Raw genomic sequence first — 7,581 nt, 5'->3', positions numbered from 1 at the left:
GGAGAAAGCTCGACTGCACCTGAAAGTATTGTGGTTTCTAGTCCGGCCCCTCAGCATAATGCATTGGACATTCAGATCTCTCTTTGTGCTACTGGTTTGCAGCTTGCTATGTCTGCTCAGGGTACTATAATCAGCTCGATGATGATTAATGAAGGTTTTCCCATTGTCAGGCTTAACACCTTCCTCAGGTCTGCAATCATGCCTATGGTTGCAGCTTATGGCCCATGGAGTTCTGGCTATGGTCTTAGGGATGCTAGAGTGGAGTTTAAAGTGGCAATTACTGAAGAGGAGGGAATGCTAAATGTTACTGAAGCCACCAAGACCACAACTCTGCATAACTCCAATGATGTTATTGTTGAACAAATGTCCATGGAAGCTGATCTCTCTATGTTTGATATGAATGTTGGGGATCCAACGGCTCCTGTCAGTGTCTTTCCACCTCGGCTGGTCCACTTGTCGGACACACTTGGTCCTGCTTCTTCTACTGAACTGCCTGCACAGGTGTCTGCGGTAACTGCTACTGCTGTTTCTGATGACCTGCACGTCCATGAGCCTGTGGTGAGTACTCGTCATGGAAAGGCTCCTGCTCCTGAATCCTCCGTTAATCTGCGGCGGAGCACTCCCAAGAACAAGTATGATGGATTCAAAGTACCGTCACTCTCGGAAACAAAGAACAGAGCCTCGAAGGTAAAACCATGGGTCGTTCCCTCTGCTGCAACTGCCATCACCATAACTGAACTTTCTGATGAAGCAGAACTGCCACCTCCCACCCCGATCCATGTCATTCAGCAGATTGGCAGAGTTATGTGTGGGATCCCTGCTGCTGAACTCTCGGAGGAGAAGCTCCTGGCTTGCAAGGACGCAGGGCCATCTTCTGATGCGGCCTGATCTCCTTATTTATCCTTATAATGCCTCTTTTGGTTAGTTTCTATGTTGGAATGTACGTGGGCTAAACTCTGAAGCCAAACAGTTAGCACTTTCTAATGCAATCAACTCAAGTGGTGGCGCAGTTATTTGCTTGCAAGAAACTTAAAAACAATCTTTTGATAATGCTTTCATTAAATCTTGTTGCCCACGAAGATTTGATAAGTTTGATTTTGTCCCCTCCCGGGGCGCGTAAGGAGGAATTGCCACCATTTGGAATAGTGCGGTTTTCTCGGCTACTACAGTGGCCTCTGAAGACTTTGCACTGGTAACTCGATTTCACTCTACCCAGTCGGCGCAATCTTGGACCTTAGTTAATGTGTATGGGCCCTGTCAAGGGGACCCCAGAAACAATTTCATTGCCTGGCTATTCTCACTTGATATACCTACTAATGAAGATTGGCTATTATGTGGAGATTTTAATTTCATTAGAGGCCCTGACAATCGTAACAAACCAGGTGGCCACTTTGGAGAAATGATAACTTTTAATGATTTCATCAGATCACAGGCCTTAATTGAACTGCCCGTCAAGGGAAGAACTTACACATGGAGCAACATGCAAAGTGATCCCCTACTAGAGCAAATTGACTGGTTCTTCACTAGTAATCATTGGACCAGCTCCTACCAAACACGCTTGTTAAACCACTTGGCAGACCGGTCTCCGACCACATTCCTTGTGTCATCAATATTGAAACAAAAATCCCACGTTCCAAGATGTTCAGATTTGAATCTTATTGGATCCATCACCCGGGGTTCTTATAAACTGTGAAAAGGGCTTGGGCCATACCTGTGAACTCTCCAAACATGGCGTCTAATCTCTGCAAAAAGCTCAAGCACCTTCAGCATGAACTAAAAAGTTGGAGTAAGAACATTTCTGAGCTATCAATTGCTATTGAGAACACTTACAGGGCCCTTCTAGAAATTGATGGTTTGGAAAACAGGAGGCTTCTCACGACACCGGAAGCAAATTTCATAACTATTCTCAAGAACCATTTATTAAGACTCCTGTCCTACCAAAAGCTATACTGGAAGAAACGTTGCACGGTCAGTTGGGTTCAATTCGGCGATGAAAATTCCAAAACATTTCAAGCAATGGCGTCAGAACGATATCGCAGAAATAACATAGCCTCCCTCATGACTGAATCTGGCCTTTGTGCAGAGGATCATGCAAGCAAAGAAGCCATTATATTTCAGACTTTCAAAGATCGACTTGGCACGAAAACCAAGCATGACATGAAATTTGACTTGCCCAGAATCATCAAAAAGATTGATGGCCTTGATGAACTCACAGTTCCATTTACCATGGCTGAAATTGAACAGGTGATCAAAACAATGCCAGCGGACCGGGCCTCGGGACCTGGCGGTTTTACAGGCATATTTCTGAAAACTTGTTGGGAAGTGATCAAGGAGGATTTCTATAAGCTTTGCAACCAGTTCTTCGAGGGCAACCTCAACTTAGAGAGCATTCATGAAGGACTAATCACTCTCATTCCAAAAGTTCAGGCGCCGTCAACAATTAATGAATACAGGCCCATCACACTACTTAATTGTTGTCTCAAGGTAATTACTAAGCTCCTGGCCAACCGTTTACAAAGACTCGTGCTCAAAATTGTGCACCGCAACCAATATGGTTTCCTCAAAGGGCGCATGATCCAAGACTGCCTGGCATGGGCCTTCGAGTACATCTACCAGTGCCAATCTTCCAAAAAAGAAATTGTCCTGTTAAAACTAGATTTTTCTAAAGCCTTCGACACCATTGATCATGATCCAATGATTGAGATCATGAGAAACATGGGCTTTAACGATAAATGGCTTGGTTGGATTAAATGCATCTTTGCCTCGGGGAAATCTGCTGTCCTCCTGAATGGCATACCGGGAAGACAATTTCATTGCAAATGTGGAGTCCGCCAAGGTGACCCTTTGTCCCCCCTAATCTTTGTCCTAGCCGCAGATTTATTACAAGCTGCTATTAATGATGCGTTTGCCAAATACCTCATCAAGTTACCCTTCCCATGTGCTACACAAAAAGATTACTTGGTCATTCAATATGCGGACGACACGATTCTTGCAATGCCAGCTTGTCCTCTACATGCTACAACTATCAAAAATATTCTGTCGGACTACGCCACCTCTATTGGACTCAAAATTAATTTCCATAAATCCACACTTGTCCCGATCAACCGTGATGAAGTACTCTATACCAACTTGGCGAATATTTTTGGATGTGTGGTGGGAAAGATGCATTTTACCTACCTAGGCCTTCCATTGGGGACTACTAAACCTACCATTCATGATCTCATGCCTTTGGTATGTCGGCTACAAAGAAGACTATCAGCAACACTTAATATCATCTCATATGGTGGCAAGTTATCACTACTCAACTCAGTCATTACCTCGCTCCTAATCAACGCCATGTGTACACTTAAACTCCCAGCAGGAATCGTTGAACTCCTTGACAAGATTCGCCGCAAATGTTTATGGACAAAGAAAACTGATCAAGGTGGCAAGTGCACCTCACTTGCTGCTTGGGACATGGTTTGGAAACCAAAAAAATGTGGTGGTCTGGGAGTATTAAACCTGAAAATCCAGAACGAGGCCTTGCTTCTCAAGTTTCTTCATAAGTTCTACAACCACTGGGACCTGCCCTGGGTTGAGTTGATTGGGAACACCTACTACACCTCCAAGATACCCCATGCTGCCGATCCTTGTGGCTCCTTCTGGTGGCGAGATATCTCAAAGCTCATGCCCACTTATAGAGGAATCACGATGGTCAATGTGAATAATGGAGCAACCACTCTCTTCTGGAAAGATATGTGGCTGGGTGAGATCCTGGCCGAAACTCATCCACGTGCTTTCTCGTTTGCTAAAGATGAAGACATCTCTGTTCGGGCGTTCCTAGGGGCCACCAGTTTGCAGGAAACGTTTCATCTGCCACTATCGGAGCAAGCCCATGCAGAGACCACCAATCTGCAAAGCCTTACCTTGGACGTTCAGCTGGCTGGCCTATCAACACACGATGATTGGACATGCGTTTGGGGATCCATCCACTTTGCAGCCAACAAATTCTATGAGTTTTTGTTCAGAGATGTCCAAGCTCACCCTGCCTACTCATGGCTATGGAAGTCCAAAACAACTATGAAGATCAAAGTTTTTGGATGGTTACTACTCTCTGACAGGCTAAACACCAGAAATATGCTCAAACGACGTCACTTCAACATTGGTAACACGTTTGGTTGCCTGCTTTGCCCAACATGCATGGATGAAACGGTGGAGCACCTTTTCTTTGAATGCCCTTTTAGCTTAAATTGTTGGGCCAAGCTTGGAATGCAAGGATCTACTCAAGGGAATAGGCTGGATTGGGTGGGATCAGCCAAGACACCATGGAATAGACCATTATTTGTGGAAATCCTACTCCAATCTGCTTGGAGTATTTGGAAGGAAAGGAACAACAAGAACTTCAGAGGAATAACTCCACCCACAAGCTCTTGGCTCTCTAGACTTAAATAAGACCTGTCCCTCCTCACCTATAGGGTGGGAGATAAGAATAAACCCTTCTTGCTTTCATACTTAGCTACATTGTAACTTAGCCCTTTACCCTCCCCCACCCACAAAGTGGGATGGCCTTGTAACATACAAACCATGTACGGTTGCTGATTCTTTAATTTAATTGCAGTAGGAGCCTCTCCTACTATTTCAGCGGTTCAAAAAAAATTCTCCGAGTTCCTCTTCTATAGCAACGACATCCTCAGTGATCATCTCTTCCCATGCCCCCCGGTATCGTGTTCAGTGTCAGATCGACCAGCCTCTTCGCCTGCATACACACAACATGGTTGGCACGAAATGCATCTCTTCCCAGCATCACTTCCCTAGAAGTTGGCACCCCTCATATGCGGCCATTTGTGTGCCTATTTTTCTAAAAGGGAAGACAGTCACACTTCCTAGCATGATAATTAGCAATCTTCAAATATAATAATAGAAAACATATGGACGAAATTAGTTCTTCATGTGAGTCTATGGACAAAGTTGTGGCTACCTGAGTATGAAAACACGACGACACCCACAAAAGCTTGTGTCTAGGGAAGGTCCCATAGTCTAGCATATTCATCAACCCTGGCGAATTGAATGATTAAACAATTTGTGTCCATATTCTTATTAAGTGCAACTAAACATCACAAACAAAAAGGTTAAATGGAATATTATAATCTAGCACTCAGTAAAATATATATGGTCATCAGCTGTGCAAAAGTTAGTTCATCGATTAGCATCAAGAAGAACAAAATAAAGGTATTTTCCTTTCTGATGAAGTCAAATACACACAGAAAAAATAAACAACAAAATATGCTTGGTAGTGCCATTGATTTCATGAAACCAATAGTCAAGAAACTCCATGCAAGGTTGGCACATTGGGTACCATATGTAAGTGAGTGAAATGTGGATAAGCATAACCTCGCAGTACCATTGACTAAATCATTTCTCTTGGATCGTATCATTACTAGTAGAATGCCCGCTTGTTTGCCTCAGCTGCAAGTACAAAAGTATGCACACCATTAATGAACTGGGGAGAGCACCGGTCATCGTACATTCATTGTCGGCTCATCTTCATTACGCAGCACCGAAAAGATCAAATTAATACAAGTTCATACATAAAGTTCATACAACACTTATTCTCATAAAACAACATACATATAACTCTCTAGCTAAAGCATTTAAATGCAACAACAAATGCGATCAAGATCGCAATTAAGGTAACAATTGATGCAACAACATAATGATACCAAGCCTCACTATCGATGGCATATTTTCTAATCTTTCTAATCTTCAGGCGCATTTTCTCCATCTCGATCTTGTAATCATCGACGGCATCGGCAACATGCAAATCCAATTCCATCTTCTCCCCCTCAATTTTTTTCAATTTTTCTTTTAAATACTCTTTTTATTTTTCAACTAAATTTAACCTCTCGACAATAGGGTTGGTTGGAATTTCTGGTTCACATACCTCCTAGGTAAAAATATCTATGGCAACTTGATGGGCATAATTTGTCATAAACATGAAATGCAACAAATAGTTATAAAAGAGAATATACCACATCCGAATCATAACCCGGACGAGGGCCGATGGGGACGGATATCAAAACCATGGCACTATATATAACAAACAACGTACGGGTAAGATAATTATACAAGTAACTATATATCTATATCACATAAACATGATTCTTTTATATTAAAAGATAAGAACAAGAGGCTCACTGGAAGGTGGATCCGGCGACGGGTCGGTGCGGGCGATCGACGGTGGTTAGGATGGATACGGGAAGGCACTAAGTAAACCACACCTACATATGCAAACTAAGAGTTATTTTCACCTCAAATTGCATGTAAATCAGATACTACCACATATAATTCCTCCCAAAATAAAACCCACAAATCACTATACTTGTAGAGCATTGCAAGAGCTAATCTAGCAATGAGAGATGAAAGGAAAAAGTTGCTAACCTTTATGATCACTTGGATGGATGGGGTGACTGCAAATCTTCACAAATTTTGGCAAAAAATGGAGTGTGAGCTCGAGAGGAAGAGGAAGAACACAAAGGAGAGGAAAGGCGAAGAACAGAGCGCTCGGGATGGACGAAGGGGTTTATATAGGAAGACCTTTAGTACCGGTTTGTTAGACGAACCAGGACTAAAGGTGCATTTCTAGTCCCGGTTCATGGCATGAACCGGTACTAGAGGTGTTGGTGGGGCCCCAGCCTGACAAAAGCCTGCCACCACCTAATGCGAGCCGCCCGCCTAGCCGTTGGAGCCGACACTAATGATCACATTAGTGCCGGTTCAAATACAAACCGGGCCTAATGAGCTTCACATTAGGCCCTTTTTCTACTAGTGTCAGTAGATTTTTTTTTAAAAAAAACCTATGTTCTGTAGGACTTGAACCCATGACAACTGGGTAAGGTATCGGAATCCAAAACAGCACACCATAAAATGATTTATGTATCAAAATACAGCCTAACTTATATATATCCGCACAGAATCGTGTGAAATATCTATATATAATAAGTGGATTTCAGAGAATACACAAGTGAATCATCTGCAGGTAGACGACACCGTGGTCAATTGCCGATCTCCGTCGCGTGATCGGCATGTCACATAAGACAAACCAGAAGGGAAGGGAACGCTATAATCTAGCAACAAACAGTAGTCGATGCAATAGAAGGAAAGAAATCGCGTGATTGGAAAACGATCGGATGGGATCTTCAGTCTTTTCTCCTGATTCTACGTGAATATATACAATTTGAGGTGCATATTCTTTTCAGTCCAACGCCCTTAGCATGGTTTGTGAATAAGAACCCAACCAATTTACAGATAGATCCTTAAAAAATAGCTAATTCATAAGCGGTCAAAGGAACGATGACATGGCATCCACATGGCCGGGTTGTTTCCTCTCGGGCCAGTTTTGGCCTTATTCGATCAAATTAACGAGTTTACGGACTATATTCTATCAGTTCCCGAGTTATAGGCTTAAAATGTGTAATCGGTTTGAGTTTATGGGCTAGTGGTACATTTCACTCTTTATTTGGACACTCATACCGAATGTGCATAAATATTCCAAATGTATACCAATTCTCCCAAAGACCAGGACAAAGATTTGGTGCATGGTTC

The sequence above is a fragment of the Triticum dicoccoides genome, chromosome 7B (assembly GCF_002162155.2).
Source record: "Triticum dicoccoides isolate Atlit2015 ecotype Zavitan chromosome 7B, WEW_v2.0, whole genome shotgun sequence".
Taxonomy (NCBI): Eukaryota; Viridiplantae; Streptophyta; class Magnoliopsida; order Poales; family Poaceae; genus Triticum; species Triticum dicoccoides.
This window is presented reverse-complemented; position numbering follows the sequence as displayed.